The sequence below is a fragment of the Gopherus evgoodei genome, unplaced genomic scaffold (assembly GCF_007399415.2).
Source record: "Gopherus evgoodei ecotype Sinaloan lineage unplaced genomic scaffold, rGopEvg1_v1.p scaffold_158_arrow_ctg1, whole genome shotgun sequence".
NCBI classification, from domain to species: Eukaryota; Metazoa; Chordata; order Testudines; family Testudinidae; genus Gopherus; species Gopherus evgoodei.
Window position 1 is genome coordinate 1 of NW_022059821.1, and position 18,745 is coordinate 18,745.

General features: G+C 50.1%; 3 non-coding genes across 3 annotated transcripts; 1 reads left to right on the forward strand and 2 right to left on the reverse strand.

Annotated features, from left to right (window-relative positions):
* Positions 1 to 2,085: 2,085 nt before the first annotated feature.
* TRNAS-GCU lies at positions 2,086 to 2,167 on the reverse strand. The gene has a single exon. It is a non-coding gene; the product is annotated as a tRNA-Ser (tRNA).
* A 2,789-nt stretch (positions 2,168 to 4,956) lies between these two features.
* Positions 4,957 to 5,028, forward strand: TRNAG-UCC. The gene has a single exon. It is a non-coding gene; the product is annotated as a tRNA-Gly (tRNA).
* Positions 5,029 to 15,202: 10,174 nt separating this feature from the next.
* TRNAA-UGC lies at positions 15,203 to 15,274 on the reverse strand. The gene has a single exon. It is a non-coding gene; the product is annotated as a tRNA-Ala (tRNA).
* Positions 15,275 to 18,745: the final 3,471 nt, after the last annotated feature.

Genomic DNA, 18,745 nt, shown 5'->3' on the forward strand with positions numbered 1-18,745 from the left:
TTCTACACTGTAATTTTATAACCCTGCAGCACAAGCCCCATAAGCCTGAATCAACTGACCCAGGGTTTCAGAATAGTGACTTGGATGTGTTTATGACAGTGCAGACATAATACTGCACTATGTCCACGCTGCAATGAAACACCCCGGGCTGCCCCATGCCAGATCAGGCTCCCGAGGCTTTGGCCGTGGGGTGGTAAATTTGCAGTGTAGATGTTTCAGCTCAGGCTCAATACTGGGCTCTGGGCCCCCTCAAAGTTGGGAGGGAGTTTAGCAAGCAAAAAAGGTAAAACCGCAATGAAGTATTACCCTGGACTCAATGGCATTTCTCCATTGGTCTGTCTGCTTTGGGGCAGGGACAATAGCACATCCTGCTGCATTCATTATTTCACAGGGTGGCTTAGGATTTTCATTCTCAGACACTGGGCACAAAGCAGGACTCAACCCTCGGCATAAACTAGGTGAGCTGCCCACAGATTCTGGCAGCCACAATGAGCATTTGGTGTGAGAGCTCAGACCTGCCCCTGTCCCAGAGAGAGGGGGTCATCCATGAAGGGACTGGACCACTGACCTACCAGCTCCTAACTCCCAAACGTTCAGTAACTCTGTTATCAGTGCCTGTGTGTGTAATTTAAACCATAAGAAAACCCACACTGGGCTAGACCAAAGGTCCTTCTGACAACAGCCAAGAGCAGGTACCCCAAAAGCCACTCAACAGGGCACCACTGGCAGTTATTATCACTGCCTCAAAAGCAGACAGACCAACGGAGAACTGCCATGACTCCAGGGTAATACTTCCCTGCGGTTTTACCATTTCCACTTGCTAAACTCCCTCCCAACCTTCTGGGCTCCTAGACCTATCCTAATGTTATGTCTACACTATGATTAAAACACCCAGGTCATGTGTCTCAAAGCCCAGGTCAGCTGACTCAGGGTTATGGGACTTGGACTGCAAGACTATAAAATTACAGTGCAGACATATGGACTTGAACCCAACGTCTGAGACCCCACGAGGGGTGAGGGTTTCTGAACCCAGGCTTCAGTGTGAACACAAATATCTGCACCACAGTTTTTAGCCTCTCAGCTTTAGCTCCATGAGCCCAAGTCAGATGACCCAGGTGTGGCAAGCTGTGCTTAAAGCAGCACCCTGCAAGCCCCATATTCACCACTCTCATATAGTGATGATACGTTTTGAAAAAGGCTGCCTGGTGAGGTATCATTTCAAAAATCTTGAACTGTTCATTTGTTGAACCTTAATGTCTTCTTGCCTTATATGTGCTCCCATTGGTTTGGGAAGTTATGAAGTTTGCTCTGTGTGCATTACAGAAATATGTTATGAAGTTGGGAAATGCCCCCCACCAGCCTTTCAGGTGCGACAAGGGAGGAGCAGACTCCCTGCTGGCCTATTAAAGGTGGCTACAGTCCCAAGGACTATCCCAGGAACCATGTACAATGCAGACTTCGCCAAGATAACACAGCAACAATGGACACTCCTTGACTCACGTCATGGCAAAGGAGCTTTCTAGAAAGTTGGAAGAAACTATGAAAGAGGGGAAGAGACATCATGACTTGGCATCTCTCCCCCACAAATCAACAGCTGGAAACACACCTGGATGACAAAACTGATTCATAAATCAGAAGATAATAATAATAATACATTCAAACCAAAGTCCCCAAATAGCTAGTACTGGTTTTTCAGCCGAAAATTTTCAGTTTGGGGAATTTTGTTTTCCCAGTCAGACCTTGCCAAGGGAAGTAGGGAGAAAATGTTTGAGTTGCCTCCTTCAGAACAGCTTAGCCTAGACACTCTAGCTGTGGGTCACTGTCATGGCCTTGCTGAGAACTGGGGTATTTTAATACTTTGGGGAGGTCTCAGGGTGTTTGGGAGAGATTATGAGGCTGTTACCTTTTGAGATAAAAACTAAGTCATACAGGACTAGAGAATTTTTTTTTTTTTAGAAATCTGAGATTTAGACATTTTATTTAAAGCACAGGGGTTTCTGAGCAGGAAGCAACATTGTTTGATCTGTCATTGTACCAAAGGAGGAGATGGTTGTCTAGAAAGGAGGAGTGAAGGCTAAATGCATCCGATGAGGATGGGATTTGAACCCATGCATGCAAAGCACAATGGATTAGCAGTCCATCACCTTAACCACTCGGCCACCTCATCTGGAGGTCAGGAAAAGGACAGGATGAGAAATCTAAGGCCAGCAGAGATAGGGACACAGGTGTTTTTAAATACTAAGTGGAAGCAGGGGCTGAATGAGCTCCCCCCTCACACCTACTGACCAGCTGTGGGAAAGGCTTCAGGAACAGACCGTGTTTGCATAGACACACCTACTCTGCCTAGCTATGCAGCATCATGGGGCCGCTTCCCCAAAATGACCAGTTTTAGCTGGTGGCGGGTTACAAATCACTTTAGCACTGACTGGTAGGAAATGTTATTATCCTTCCTGCATGAGTGAAGGGCAGCAGAACATACTTAGTCGGTGCTGATGGGTGAGGAATAGCTTTTATTGGACTGCATAGAAGTGACTCAGAACGTCACCCTAATGCAGTGGTCCCCAAACATTTCACACTGTGCCCTCTTATCCATAGCTGTGGGCCCTTGGAGCCACAGTTGAAAACTGGGGCTGGGAGTGGGGTGTTGCTTGCTGAAGAGAGGGGTGCAGACAGGGGTAAGGGGGTCGAGGCCGAGCTGGCAGTCAAGGGCCCTGGCTGAGGGTGGGATTGGAAAAGAGCTGGGACAGAGTCGGGCTGACTGGTGCTCCCTCCATGGGGGCTGGCTCAGCCCCTGAGGTGCCTCTATGAATCTTCCTCTTTGTTCCCCTAGGAGTCATGCCCCACATTTTGGGGACCACTGACCCCTACACGTTAAGCAGGGGCTAGTGATGCCAAAGCCCAGGGAAAGGGAGAACAAGTGCAGGGGCCCCAGCACTGGAACTAGGCCTCCTCACTTCTGTCTGTGGCTCTGCCCCCGCCACACCTTCCACCCATGGCCCCATCCACTATGTCACCTCTGTTCCACCACTTCCCCCACTAGCCCCATCCTGTCACTCCTTTACCCCTGCCCCGCTGTGGCCCCAAGACCAGAGAAGCTCTGTGCCCCTGCTTCAGCCCCCGGGCTGTAGCACGGAGTGAGAGCTCCTCCAGCCCTGGGGCTGACATGGGGGAGACTTTTCCAGGGGGACATAATTTCTCCAGGGCCCCTAGTCATGGGCTCCACTGTCTCCTTGTCGATGCAAGGTTTGGGGAGGCTGAGCCCACCCAAGCTTCCATTACGTGTTGCCCAGGCTACCACTGCTCAGTGTGTGGCCAGTCTCCCTGTGTTCGCTGCTGTTCTTGCTGGGGAGCTTGGCTGGCCTTATGGGGGGGGGCCCAGCAGCCACCCAGGGCTCCAGGGGGTCAAAGGGCACCATGTGGCAGTGCGAAGGTGCTCACTGCTCTCCCCTGCCCCAATGCTCCTCCATGGCCCCATAGGGGGTTGAGGGGAGCGAGGTGCAACCCTATGTGCTCCATGTGTCCTGGTCACTTTCCCCACCTGGGCTGTGCTGTGAGGGGAGCATCAGAAGCTGCTGCTCTCTGCCCTCCCCTTATGCAGCCTGGCTGAGGAAAGTGACCTGGATGCAGGGAACTCAGATGATGCTTCTTGCCCCCCCCCACCGCACCTCTGCAGCTCCTAGGGGTGCCCAGAGGAGCAGCATTCCAGGGAGGAGCGGGTAGCAATGCCAGCTGCTCCATGCACACAGGTCACTGTCCCCAGGTGGGTGCAGGAGGGGGTGCAGGGGTTAGGGGTGAAGGGGATGCATCAGAGGGGCAGTGGCTGGTGGCACAGGAGCGGGAAACAATAGGGGAAACCTGCTGCTCTCTCTGGCCCGGTCAACACTATGAGTTTATATCAAATTTAGCAGCGTTAAATAGCATTAACCCTGCACCCGTCCACACAATGAAGCCCTTATAGCGATATAAAGAGTTCTAAATACTGGTATCTGTACTCCTCCCCGATGAGGGGAGTAGCGCTGAAATCGGTATTGCTATTTCGGATTAGGGTTAGTGTGGCCACAATTCAATGGTATTGGCCTCCAGACGCCATCCCACAGTGCACCATTATGACCGCTTTGGACAGCAGTCTGAACTCGGATGCATTGGCCAGGTAGACAGGAAAAGCCCGGTGAAATTTTGAATTTTATTTCCTGTTTGCTCAGCGTGGAGCACCGCTCAGCACAGGTGACCATGCAGTCCCAGAATCAAAAAAGAGCTTGCAAAGCAGCAGACGGGACAGTATGGCTGATAACCATCTTTGCTAACTTGCAAAAGGTAAGAGGATGCTGCTGTGTAGCGCTGCAGCACCGCGTCTGTCAGCACCATCCAGTAGACATATGGTGACAGTGAAAAAAAGCTGAACAGGCTCCATGGTTGCTGTGCTATGGCGTCTGCCCAGGCAATCCAGGGAAAAGGGCGCAAAATGATTGTCTGCCGTTGCTTTCACGGAGGGAGGAGTGAGTGACGACATTTACCCAGAATCACCCACGACACTGATTTTGCCCCATCAGGCATTGGGACATCAACCCAGAATTCCAGTGGGTGGGAGAGACTGCAAAAACTATGGGATAGCTATGGGATAGCTACCTACAGTGCAATGCTCCGGAAATCGACGCTAGCCTCTGTACATGGACGCACACCGCCGAATTAATATACTTAGTGTGTCCGCGTGCCCTCGACTTTATACAATCTGTTTCAAAAAAACAGTTTCTGTAAAATCGGAATAATCTCGTAGTATAGACATACCCTGTGATTAACAACTTTGGTGGCTAATTGAAAGGCTGATGGTTCAAACTCAAGTGAAGATGGAGGTGGGTTTTTTTAGTGATGAGAATCCAGTACATTTTAACAGGCCGAAAAGCTCCTCAGTGCTGCTCTATCCTCATTTTGCAAGCATAAGTGACCCTTTTGCCAGATGCATTGGTGGTACAGTGGTGAGCATAGCTGCTTTCCAAGCAGATGACCTGGGCTCGATTCCCAGCCAATGCAGTGATGTGAAGTTTCTCCCTTGGGAGTTGGTTTAATTTCAGTCGCATTGTATCAGTTTATCAATGGAATGAGACAATCAGTGTCCTACAGGTCATTCAATGCACAATGGAGGAAGAAAGGTGCGGGACTGTACAATGAGCTGTTGGAGTCATCTTGGTATTACAATGTTTGGGTTTTTTTTTAAAAAAAACTTCCTTTACTTCCCTCTCACTTTTAGACACGGAGCCTTTAAGGTCAGAAGGGACCAATGTCATCATCTAGTCCGTCCTGCTGCACCTCACAGGCCAAAAGACCCCGCCCATCCACTCCTGTAATAGACCCACTAGGGGAGGCAGCTCTGTGCACTGCTCCTACCCCAGGCCGCACATGGGCGACCTCTGCTCCCCTCCCCCCATGGGTGTGCAGAGATGTGCCAGCAGCACTAAGGTGAATCCCTGCCCACTCTACCTCCATCCCTCCGTGCCACTCCCAGAAGTGGTTGGCATGTCCCGGCATCCCCTGGGGCGGGGGGAGGGTCTCCAATCATTGCCCCTGCCCCGAGTACCAACTCTGCAGCTCCCATTGGCCAGGAACTGCAACCAATGGGAGCTCTGGGGGCAGCACCTGCATGCAGCAGTGCATGGACACACCCTGGGTGGCCCACCTAGGAGCTGCTGACGCAGGGTTGTCTGTACTGATCACTTTGGGAGCTGCACTGCCTGAGGTAAGCGTCACCCCTCCTACACCCCAATCCCCTCCCCCAGTGCAGAGCCAGCACCCTGCACCCAAATTTCCTCCCATAGCTTTGCTTGCCTTCCTTTCACCCAGAACCATCCTTCTTCTCCTGGGATGCAAGTAGCCATCCCTGGGAAGCCAAGAGGCAGGCACAGGATTCTACCTCCCAGCAGCCAACTGCACCTCCCCAGGCTTTGCAGAACGAATGGTGGCGCTCTACTAACCCCACTTAGCAGCACTGAGGTGCTTAGCTTCTGCCCTGCCTTCCTCAGCTGGACTTTCCTCTTTCCCTTTGTGTGACATGCCTCACTCCCTCCTTTGGCAAGTCATACAAAGGAGGCCAGCAGGAAGAGTTGACCTCCGTAGGCCAGCCTCCAAGAGCAGAGGAGGCCAAATCACAAGGCTTCAAAAGGTGACTGGCCTAGACCCTCTAGCTTTCCCCTGCTGATGCCAAGGCTTTTTGCTCAGCTCATTTCACTGCCGTCTGCCATGCAGGGGTTGGGGTTACTGCAGGACAGGACAGTGGCAGCAGCAGGAGCGCTTTGCTGGACAGGCAGAAAAAGTAAATCTTCCTGTTTTTGAATCAATCACCTTTTGCATGTTAGGCAAATGTGATAACCACTACACTACAGAAACTGTGTTACAGGGCTTTCTCCCTCCCTTCATAAGAACATGAGAACGGCCATACTGGGTCAGACCAAAGGTCCATCCAGCCCAGTATCCTGTCTGCCAACAGTGGCCAATGACAGGTGCCCCAGAGGGACTGAACCTAACAGGTAATGATCAAGTGATCTCTCTCCTACCATCCATCTCCACCCTCTGACAAACAGAGGCTAGGGACACCATTCCTTACCCATCCGGGATAATAGCCATCAATGGACTTAACCTCCATGAATTTATCCAGTTTTTTTTTTAAATCCTATTATAGTCCCAGCCTTCACAACCTTCTCAGCCAAGGAATTTGACATGTTGACTGTGCACTGTGTGAGGAACCTCCTTTTATTTGTTTTAAACCTGCTGCCCATTACTTTCATTTGGTGACCCCTAGTTCTTATATTATGGGAACAAGTAAATAAATTTTTCTTATTTACTTTAGGATGTGGGATCTGGGCTGGGCTGACTTTAGTCCCAGGCTGGGGTCTCCTGAATGTTGGGAAACATCCTTTGCTGCTACCCAGACACAGCAGGCTACTAGTGACAAACCAGGGCTGGGATGAGAGGGGAATGTTGCATGGACTTTATCATACAGGGCCCATCCTGCTTCTCAGAGCCCAGAGGCGAGAATCTAGAGAGAGATGAGTCATTTCTCAGCTGCAGTCTCAGGAGAAGCCAGTAGCCATCCTTGATCAGACACTCAGGAGAGCAACCACAGCAGTTCTGCAGAGAGCTCTGGCTGCCAGGGGATCCAGCTAGGAGAGGGAGTGCTGAGGGCTCTGCAGTTTTTGCAGTGGGGCTGTCTCAGGAGTCACAGGTGGCTGTGTTGGTGGGGTGGTGAAGAAGGGACTACAGGATGTGAGGCTGGCTGAAATGAAACTGCACAAAAAACCTCCCCATTTGTTCCAGCTAAGGCCCTACTTTGGCCTCTCTCCCTTTCATAAATATCTCCATATCTACCCCGGCTCTCAGAAACACTCTCTCTCCATGGATATTTTCACAGTTTCTTCCTTTTTTCATGGAGAGAGACAGAGAAAAAACAAGCCTATTAATTTGACCTACCGACTCAGTTCACGGCATGAAATACACAATTTTGTGTTCAATGAGTTGTGTTCATTTACATAACATCAAAAATATGTTTTGGGCAATGCATGAAAACCTCCCTCCATTGAACAACCCACTTGATCTAGTTAATGTACTACAGAATATTTGAAGAAGTTAAGAAAGATGTGCTTAGAAATTAACATGTTGTGCCATTTACACACACACAGGACATAGAAGAAACTGAATTATTTGAGCTACTAAAATTTCCATTTTCTCACAGCATTTTAGTTCTCAAGGTTCTTTTAATTTGCTATTTTTTTGGAACTAGAAATGAGAACGAGTACACTGAAGTCAGTGGAATTACCGCAGTGAGGGATTAGTCTCATTATTTGCCACTAACAAAACCTTTGTTAACAGAGAGTTAACTTTTACTGTGAATATCTCTTACGTTCCAGAACATCGAGTTCAGTAAAACTCAAATTCTGGAAAAACAGGGAATACAGAGTGAGGGTACATGCCCAGATAACCTTAACTCTGCCCTCTGGAAGAGAATCCCTCAGAGCATATGAGAATAAAGAAAGGTTTGGGGACAAATTACATCTACTTCCCAAGAGTTTGTTTCTTCTGGAATTAATTGATCCTGGCCCCATCAATTGATCCTGGCCTGGTGTCTGGCTGTAGAATTTACTATTTATTGTCTTTATCCCAGTACATTAAAGGCAAAACTGCTTTATAAATCTCTGTTATTCTAGGTTATACAAACAGGTCACTTCCCCACCTATTTCAAGGAGATGGAATTTTCCTGACTCGCAGGGAACTTAAAATAACATGCTCAAGATCACACATTCCTTAGGAGAAAATGAAGGGGAAAAAAACCAAAAACCACCAAACCATTGCTGTTTCTACCCAAATGATCAATGAGACCGGAAAGTGAAACTGTGCAATTAACTGTGTGGTGCTACACTGACTCTGCAGGTACTTGGATGCAGACACACTCAGCTCTACGGTTGGTAAACGTACAGAGACTCTGCTCCTGCTCATGAACTACCAGCACATGACCTCTAAACAGCTGCCATTCGAATGCATCTGAAAGTCACAAGGAACAACGATCTGTGTTAAAGGAAGGCTGCCATTTATTAGAGCCCCAATTGATGCTGTGTGCACAAACAGAGGATTGAATGTGTAACAGGGAGTTTGGTAAATCTTGGTTATTTTATTTTTGTAACAGGCTCCTGTCCACCTCCAGTAGAGTTTTCGGTCCCAATGGCAACTTACTTACCAAATGTAATACAGACTAGTCCATTCCTCCCAAGTGGATGTGGTTCTTGTTCTTCTGCACACTGTAGCCCATGGAGGCCAAGGACCTGCAAATGCGTCTTCATGTGCCTTTGTTTAATTGATGAAAACAAACCTAGAGACTTAGAGGATTGGAAGTGATTTCAGTTGGGGGACATGTTTGCTAGATTTTTATGCATTTGCACAGGAAAACATTGAGTGTGTCCATTCATTTCCGTGGTCTCTATTTAGTGGTGTTCCTGAACATACTGGAAAGGGAATTATTTTTATTGAAGGAACAGGTTTGTGACGGGACACTTGGATTTGAACCAAGGACCACTTGATCTGCAGTCAAACTACAGAGGAAGTTGTGGTTCTTTAGTTTTAACAGAGCTGGGCCTTGTCTCACTCTCAAGCTAGACCTACACTAATGGGTGATGTGGCTTTAGTTAAAGTGTTTTAATTGAACAGCTGTTGCATGTCCACCCTGTGTCACCAGAGCACATCCATGCTAGAATCTCTTGGATCACCACAGAGAGCAGTGCACTGTGGGTAGCTATCCCACTGTGCAACTGGCTGCAGGGTGCTTTGGGAAGGGTTTGCAATGCCTCACGGGCTGGTACAGCATCACATGATGCAGGTTTCTCTATTCCATTGTTCTATGAGCATCCTACTCGATTGCCAGCTGCTTTTCAACTGCAATGTGCAAGTGGTGGGGTAGAGAGTGGGGGCAGGGGGCGGGGAGAGGAGAGACAGTGTGTGCATTGCGGAAGAGTGAGTGTGTCGGCACACTGTCTCTAAGTTCAGACAGCTGCTGGAAGCAACCAGTCCTGGGGCAGGGGACAGCCCCAACATCAGCCCCTCTTCTCTCACTGGCTCAGCTCAGCACAGCACAGCACTCTCTGTCACACACACACACGTGCACACACTGCTGCCTGCTTAGCTCTGTGTCAGGGGTGCTGGAACAGGGGGGTTAGAGGGCCATGGCCCCACCACTCTTTATTGGCTGTTAGGACAAATGATGGAGGGGAGGGGAAAGAGTACAGTCTTGGGGAAGAGGCGTTCTGTGGGTGTGGCCTCGAGGGGAGAGGTGCTGTGAGTGGGGGTCCTTAGGGAAAGGGTGTCATGAGGGTGCCACAGTTCGGATAACAGTGCCCCCCCCACTGTAAGGAAGCTTCTGCCGCCCCTGCTCTGGGTTCGCAAAGCTGGAGAGAGCAGCATCCACTGCAGTGATTTGCTCCCCAGGGCTCCGGCATGGGGGCTTAGGAGACGATTTAAAGGGCCCGCTGCCTTTCATGTGTGAAGAAAAGATTCTGTACTGCCTGGACTACCATAGCAGCAGGATGCTGGGCTCCTCTCCCCCACACTGCTTAATGTCGTGCCTGGACTAATAGCAGCTGGAGGCTGCCTCCCCCTCATTTTATCTCTAACAAGTCAGTGTTTCTTATTCCTGCATTCTTTATTACTTCATCACACAAATGGGGGGACACTGCCACAGTGGCCCAGGAGGGTTGGGGGAGCAGGGAAGCAACAGGTGAGGTTGTTGTAGGGGCACCCCTTAGAACAGCAAGAGTCATCATTTCTGTGGGATCTGACACAGAGCAGCTGTGCTGTCTGGTTCTCTAGTACACTTGCCCCATATTCTAGGCAGGACTGACTCTATTTTTAGATACAATGTAAAGGAGGGAATGACCAGGGGAGTCATTCCTATTTTTGTCTTTGCGTTCTTGGCCAACTTCAGCAAAGGTCAGCCAGGAGCACCCATGACAGCAGCAGACAGCACAGAACAAGAGATAACAATCATCTCATTGCCAATTTACAATGGCACAGCAGACGGTACAGAACAACTGATAATCATCTCTGCTATCATGCAAAGGCAAATGAATGCTGCTGTGCAGCGCTGCAGTACCGCCTCTGTCAGTGGCATCTAGTACACGTACGGTGACAGTGACAAAATGCAAAACAGGCTCCATGGCTGCCGTGCTATGGTGTCTGCCAGGGCAATCCAGGGGAAAGGGGCGTGAAATGATTGTCTGCCGTTGCTTTCCCAGAGGAAGGAATGAGTGACGACATTTACCAGAACCACCCGCAACAATGATTTTTGCCCCATCAGGCACTGGGATCTCAACCCAGAATTCCAAGGGTCGGAGGAGACTGCGGGAACTATGGGATAGCTACGGAATAGCTACCCACACTACAACACTCCAGAAATCGACGCTAGCTTCGGCCCATGGAAGCACACACCGCCGAATTAATGTGCTTAGTGTGGCCACATGCACTCGACTTTATACAATCTGTTTTACAAAACCGGTTTATGTAAAATCAGAATAATCCCATAGCGTAGACATACTCTGCAGCTCCCACTGTGGGAGGTCCACCCAAAAATGTGGGGCTGAAATAGTGCTCAGGCAGCGATCCCCACCTGTGACCTGGGCCATCCTTTGGGCTCTCTAGTGAGAACCCTCAGCCTCCCAGGCTCAGTCTCTACTCTGATTGGTTGAGCAGGGGGTTTTTGACAGGGAGGAGACTCAGGTCCTTGTTGTTCTCTTTGAAGACCAAGGAAATAAGTCATAACCACTTATATGTTTGATGAATTTTCTGCTTCTCTGCTTTAATTGTCTCTGAGCAGTTCATGATTCTCTGTAACATTGCAGTTCTCCTCAAATACTTGCTGAATAATTACTGTGCACTGCTGTTGGTCTGGAGCTCATCTGAGAGCACTTTATTCAGGTCATTCAATGCCTGAAATTCAAGATCTGATGGTTAGTTTGAAAATCAGGGCTCTTGGGTCCTATTCCCAACTCTGCCACTGGCTGGCTGTGTGACCTAAGACAAGTCAATTCTCCTTTCTCAGCCTTAGCTTCTCCCTCTTTCAAGTAGGGATAATAATGATCTGCTCCTACGTACTTTGACACACTCACTGTCTCTCCCCGCACACACACAGTCTCCACACTGCAGTTGAAAGGCAGCTGGCAATCTAGTAGGATGCCCGTGGAACAATGGGGTAGAGAAACCTGCGTCACTGACAGTACAGCCATGAAGACACCACACACCAGCCTTCCCTAGCTGGCAAAAATCAAACCTCCACAGAAAGACCCCTGTGGTGTCACACCCCAGCTCCCTAAGCCCTCAGCCACAACCACTTAACACAGGGGCTTTCTACACTCTGGTTCTGTTCTCACTGAAGGGGCATTTCCAATTGTTTGCTCAGACCAGCTTCCCCAGCTCACTCACTGCTGTGCAGCTCTGTACGTGTGGCCATGGCTGAACAGCAAGAATTCCTGCCCATTTCCCTACTGGCTGGAGCATGGTTAGAATGTGTTTGTGGTTAATGATGTTGCTGTAGATTGTTCATTCCCTGCCTTGAGAATTCAGACAATCCCTTTCCCAACGTATCTCCAGCACATCAGTCCCTGGCTGGGTCTCCTGGGCAGTGGAAAACATCTCTTGTTTGGTGCTGCCATGGGAATCATGCAGAGATGTACCAGCAACATTGATGTGACTCCCTGCCCACTCTACCTCCCTCCCTCCGTGCCGCTCCCAGAAGTGGCTGGCATGTCCCAGCATCCCCCAGGGTGGGGAAGCATCTCCATGCACTGCCCCTGTCCTGAGTACCAACTCCGCAGCTCCCATTGGCTAGGAAGGCCATCGTGTTTGGTCTCAGCAGCACTCGTGGAGCAGAGGGAAACACATGGCTGAGGAAATTTCCCACAGCCAAAAGATAAGTCTTGAGCATCACAACTTTGTAGGCTAATGACAAGGTCCACTTATGCCACCGGCCGAGATATTCCTAACAGGCCAGCAACCGCTTCTCCCAGTTCACATTCCCCACCTCATCCCCAACCAAATGCTAGAAGGCCCAGCCATCAACCTGCCCACTCTTGAGCCCTTCTCTTCCGCCCTGACTGATAGAGGAGAGTATTAAGCCTCCCTCCCTTAGGCCCTTCAGCATTCCTTGGGAACACCAACACCGCCCAAGTGACTTTGGGCCAGTAGGTCAACCAATAGGGCTGCCTCCTAGGCCAGGCTGCAGCCCAGCTTCAGGACTCAGAGGAAATGGAGCTTGCATCCCTACCTACAGGACTCCAGGCACAGCCAGGCTTCTGGATCAAACATCCCCTCTTGTGCTCAAGTCACAACAGCTGGCAGGTAAAAGACAGGCTTTCATGGCCTTTGAGAAAGCAAGACAGAGCCTTGGAAGACCCAGTAGGGTTTGTGGCACAGAAATTGTCCGCCCTCAGATCCCAACAAGACTTCAGTTCAGATTGCAGGATTCAAAGTCCTGAGTGCTGGCCCTTACACCATGGGACCAATAGGGATCCCCCAGACCTGTGCTGAGCTCTGGTGTGGATGACCCTGTGGGGGCAGCCCTGCATTTACTCACCAAGTTGTCATGCAGCAGTTTGCTGCAGCTCCCAGAAAGGTCTTTCTTAATCCAGACTGAGAAGCCAGGGGGCATGTGAGGAAGTTGCCCCTTCAGTCCCAGGCAGTACATGGCCCTTCCTAGAGGAGGCCAAGTCCTGCAGGGGCAGGGGGAGTGATGTTAAGTAACATCCTAAAGAGATGCCTTCTTCAATTTTGGGGGGAATACCACAGGAGGAAAAGTCCCCTTCTTTACTTGACCAGGGACTTGAACCTTGGATCCTCAGATTAAAAGTCTGATGTGCTACCAATTGAGCTAGCCAGGCTCACACAAAGAAAGGAAAATTTGGTGCAGAAGAGAAACTAGTCAAGAAAAAGAGGACAGAAAATTCAGAAAATTTGCTATTCTTGCTCCCTTAGCAGCCCTAGTTCCATCTTGCTCCTCCATTTGGTGCCCAGATAAATTATTTTTTAGTTAAATATTAGATCAGGCTACCATGTCATTTGGGAGAGCAGGATGAAGCTTTGGAAATCCCAAGATGGTTAACTGGCAACCAAAGGACCCCAAGGTCTCATTGAGACTTAAACTTTGATTTCAGGGTTCAAAGTCCTGAGTGCTGGCCCTTAAACCATGGGACCAGCATGGGAGCCTTTGATCTCTGTTGACTTCTGGCAGGGAGGACTCAGTGGGAACATGCATCTCTGGCTAGCCCTGCATTTGTTCAAAAAGTCAGCGCACGGAGCTTTGCTGCAGGCCCAGAGGCCTTTCTTCCTCCAGATTGCCAGGTCAATGGACAGGTGAGGAAGTAGCATCTTCAGTCCCAGGCAGTAAAGGGCCATTCCTAGGAAAGGCTAATTTCTGAAAAGGAAAACCTGAAGTCAAGAAAAGTCCTTCTGAAGTTCTTGAGGAATATCACAGGGGGAACTATGTGTCTGCTTGACCAGGGACTTGGATCCTGTACTCTCAGACTAAAAGTCTGATGTCCAATTGAGCTAACCAGGCTCACATGTAAAAGAGGCAAATTTCGTGCAGAAGAGAAACTAATCAAGAAAAAGAGAGTGAGAAACAGTACAGAAAACCTGCTACTCTCGCTCTCTTAGCAGTCCTAGCCTCAGCGTGATCCTCCATCCGCGGCCCTGAGGCATTTTTCTTTTTTAGTTAAATATCAAATCCAGGAGAAAACACAGTTATACAAAGCAAAACGAAATCACAGACAGAAATGTCATTGGAAATGCAAAAATAAAAAAGGAAAATACAATTGCCATCACTTTATGTGTCTGGGCCATTCCTGTATCGAGAGCATCTGGTAAGGTGTCTGTGTGCTTACGAGAAACCTGGATAATGAGTGTGAATATAAAGTGACTGGACTATGCTTCATGCCAAAGGTCTCTTGTAAGGTATCATTACAAAGCTTATAATCTACTGTGAGTGTTCATCCTATTTGTATGAACCGATCATTCCTGTATCTGAAACTAGAAATATGAACTATAACTCTGAGGTCCTGTTAAAATGATGCAAAGTGTGGGCCATTAATAGTGGTTTGGACTCTTGATGGCTCTCATTAACCAGGACAATTGACTGGACATGGCTCTGTCCTGCACCATCTGTGAGTCAGGCCAGGAAGAGTGAAGGCTTGAGGTCTCACAGGACATGTTGTTCCATGTCACCTGGTACAGGAATCCATCTTAAACCTGGGGCTTTTCCACAGAGAGAGACAAAAGATTCCTGCCTTGTACCTAAGCTGTGTAAGGGGGTGGAACTGAACAAATATGGCTGCAGTCATGAGACATCCCCTAGCTATCACCTGAGCTGGAACAAGGGCTATACCAGGTGAAAAGATTGGGCCCAGACAAGAAATAAGTCTAGTCTGTCTCTCAGTCTGTGCAGATGGGATCTTTCCCTCCAGCGCTGGAGGATTCGCCTTTCTCATCTACCCTTGTCCCAAGCAGCAAAGCAGGTGGGAATCTTAAATGTACCAAGGTGACTTAGGAGCAGAAACCCCCCCAGACCTTGCATTCAGTTGGCACTTGCCTCTCACTCAGCAGGATTAAAACTCCTGCAGGGAGACTGCTGGGCCACATCCCAGCTGGCCATGAGCAAAGCAGCAGAGCGCAAACAAGAACCTGAAAATGCTGGGGATTGAACACAGGGCCTCATACATGCAAAGCATGTGCTCTACCACTGAGCTACACCCCCAGATAGGCTGCAGCTCACACTCAGAGCCCTCCTATTCCCAGAGCATCAAGTGGCCTACGAGCAGCATAGGGGACACATTCCCTGCTCTGAGGGCCAAACCTGCTGTCCTGGAGGCTGCTGGTTCTTAGGGTCACTTTTCAGCAGGGCCAGAATTGATGTGTGGGGCACAGAGAGTGTGTGCCCCGGACTCAGGGTGCAGAGATACACTCATCCCTCTCCCCTGCATTGGGTGGGGAGTGCGGCCACCTTCTACTGGAAGGTAATGGGAGGGGAGGAGCTCTGAGAGTCGCTCAACAACTGACCCTGGTGGCAGGAGTGGTGTGGGAAGCTCCAGGTATTTCTAGGATCTGCTATTGCCACCTGCCTGTAAAGTCCAGCTTCCCCAGCACATTCACTGCGGTGCAATTGGGTCATTTTTTCCATGGCTGCACAGCAAAGAATCACTCCCAGTTTCCCTTCTATCTGCAGCAGGATTAGCCTGTGTCAGTGGTTAATGAGGTGGATCTAGTTGTAGATTGTTATTCATTCCCCACCTTGACAATTCACACAATCCCTTTCCTACTCAAATCCCCAGCACCTCGGTGATCCTGGTAGCAGGGGTTGGGTCCTGAGACTTTGAGGGTCCTTTTTACCCTCCACCTGGAGTGAACTCAGCTTTTCCCCCATCCCAGACAATCCATGAAATAACAACAGGAGCATAAAGAAAGAGGGGAGGGAACATCTCACTGCCAGGGCTGGATGTGCCCAGGGCCCCAACTCATCCATTGTTTCCATGGAATTTGGCCCCCTGCTTTGCACAAGGGACAGAGAAAGATCTTGCTGTGGGCGGGGCATTCACTCAGGCCAGGGCTTTATAAAGCTGCGCACAAGCGACCAGGGAGTTTTGCAAGGGAGTTTTTGGAAGGGGAGTAGGAAGGGAGCGGGGGTCCCTTGTCAGTCTCATCTGTGACCCATTGGTCCCCCTGAACCTATAAATCAAGCCACATCCAAAACCTTTCTATTTACAGCAGAGCAGAGCGGACAGGGAGCTGCAGACAGGAATTTGAGAGAGTTTGACAGAGGGAGGCTTACAATGGTGAGGAGGACCCGCAACACCTGTGCCAGCACTGCTTCTGTCTCCTCCACGTGCGCCTGTAGCCAGACAGAGCACCAAACCATGGATGCTTTTACCCAGATTCTGGTGTGGGCTTGCAAAGACTGTAATTTGCAATTTCCACTTACTGATATCCAGGCTGGGGTGGCATCCAATGTGAAAGGTGCCTACTAGTGGAATCTCTCAGGCAGCAGGTGGGAGAGTTACAGGAGGAGGTGGCTAGGCTGAGGAACATCCATATCCATGAGCAATCCTTGGACAGTATCCATGTGGAGACAGCTGATGTAGCTGTCCCAGTTCACAGGACTACCGACACACCGGTGGAGGAGGAGATGCCTCAGGGTATATCTGACACACCAGTGGAGGAGGAGGCTCAGGGTGGACACAGCCAGCTGGTTACTTCTAGCAGCAGGCAGTGCTCCATCCCTGCTGCGAACCCTCCTGCTGTGGTAAAAGATAACCGTTATGTTCTTCTTGATACAGGAGAGAAGGAATCACCCCCAACAGTTAAGGAGGTGAAGCCTCGTACCCCTAAGGCTGGGAGGTCTGCTGCCACCACTCATAAGAAACATAGGGTAGTGGTGGTTGGAGACACCCATCTGTCGCCCTGACCGTTCATCCCGGGAGGTATGCTGCCTGCCAGGGGCCCGTATCCGAGATGTTACAGAGCCATTGTCAAGGATTATCCGGCCTTCTGACTACTACCCCATGCTACTCATCCATGTGGGCACAAATGATACTGCGAGGTGTGACACTGAGCAGATCAAGAGTGACTACAGGGCTCTGGGAGTACGGGTTAAGGAGTTTGGAGCACAGGTGGTATTCTCTTCGATTCTTCCTGTTGAAGGTAGGGGCCCGGGCAGAGACAGATGCATTGTGGAGGTGAATGCCTGGCTGCGAAGATGGTGTCGCCAGGAGGGCTTTGGCTTCCTCGACCACGGGATGCTATTCGAGGAAGGACTGCTAGGCACAGATGGCACCTTTCGAAGAGGGGAAAGGCCTTATTTGTGCACAGACTGGCTAATCTAGTAAGGAGGGCTTTAAACTAGGTTCGACGGGGACAGGTGAGCAAACCCCACAGGTAAGTGGGGAACAAGACCTGGGAGATGGGTTGGAAACAGGAGGGAGCACGGGCTATAATGGCAATGAGGAAGGAGGGTCAGGGCAAAGCTGGGAGGCAAGATCAAACCAGTATCTTAGATGCCTATATACAAATGCAAGAAGTATGGGTAATAAGCAGGAAGAACTGGAAGTGCTAATAAATAAATACAACTATAAAATTGTTGGCATTACTGAAACTTGGTGGGATAATACACACGACTGGAATGTTGGTGTGGATGGGTATAGTTTGCTCAGGAAGGATAGACAGGGGAAAAAGGGAGGAGGTGTTGCCTTATATATTAAGGACTGAGGTGGAGATGGACATAGGAGATGGGAGTGTTGAGAGTCTCTGGGTTAGGCTAAAAGGGGTAAAAAACACGGGTGATGTCGTGCTGGGAGTCTACTACAAGCCACCTAATCAGTTGGAAGAGGTGGATGAGGCTTTTTTCAAACAACTAACAAAATCATCCAAAGCCCAAGATTTGGTGGTGATGGGGGACTTCAACTATCCAGATATATGTTGGGAAAATAACACCGCGGGGCACAGACTATCCAATAAGTTCCTGGACTGCATTGCAGACAACTTTTTATTTCAGAAAGTTGAAAAAGCTACTAGGGGGGAAGCTGTTCTAGACTTGATTTTAACAAATAGGGAGGAACTCATTGAGAATTTGAAAGTAGAAGGAAGCTTGGGTGAAAGTGATTATGAAATCATAGAGCTGCCGTTCCTACAGGGGCAGGGTGCAGGGTTCCCTCTCCAGCTCTGTGAGGGGACTGGGGAGCGGCTGTTCCAGTCGGGGCGGGGTGCTTCCTTCCCTCCCCAGCTCTGCCAGGGGAATTGGGAGCGGCCAATCCTGCAGGGACAGAGCGCTGCCTTCCCTCCCCAGCTCTGCGAGGCGACTCGGGAGCGGCCGTTCCTGCGGGGGCGGGGAGCTGCCTTCATTCCCCAGCTCTGCGAGAGGACTGGGGAGCCACCATTCCTGCAGGGGTGGGGCGCTGCCATCCATCCAAAGCTCTGCGAGGGGACTGGGGAGTGGCCTTTCCAGCAGGCGCGGGGCACTGGATTCCCTCCCCAGCTCTGTGAGGGGACTGGGAAGTGGCCGTTCCTGCGGGGGGTGCGCTGCCTTCCCTCCCCAGCTCTGTGAGGGGACTGGGAAGCGGCCGTTCCTGCGGGGGATGCGCTGCCTTCCCTCCCCAGCTCTGCCAGGGAAATGGGCAGCGGCAGTTCAAGCGGTGGCGGGGCGCTGTTTTCCCTCTCCGGCTCTGTGAGGGGACTG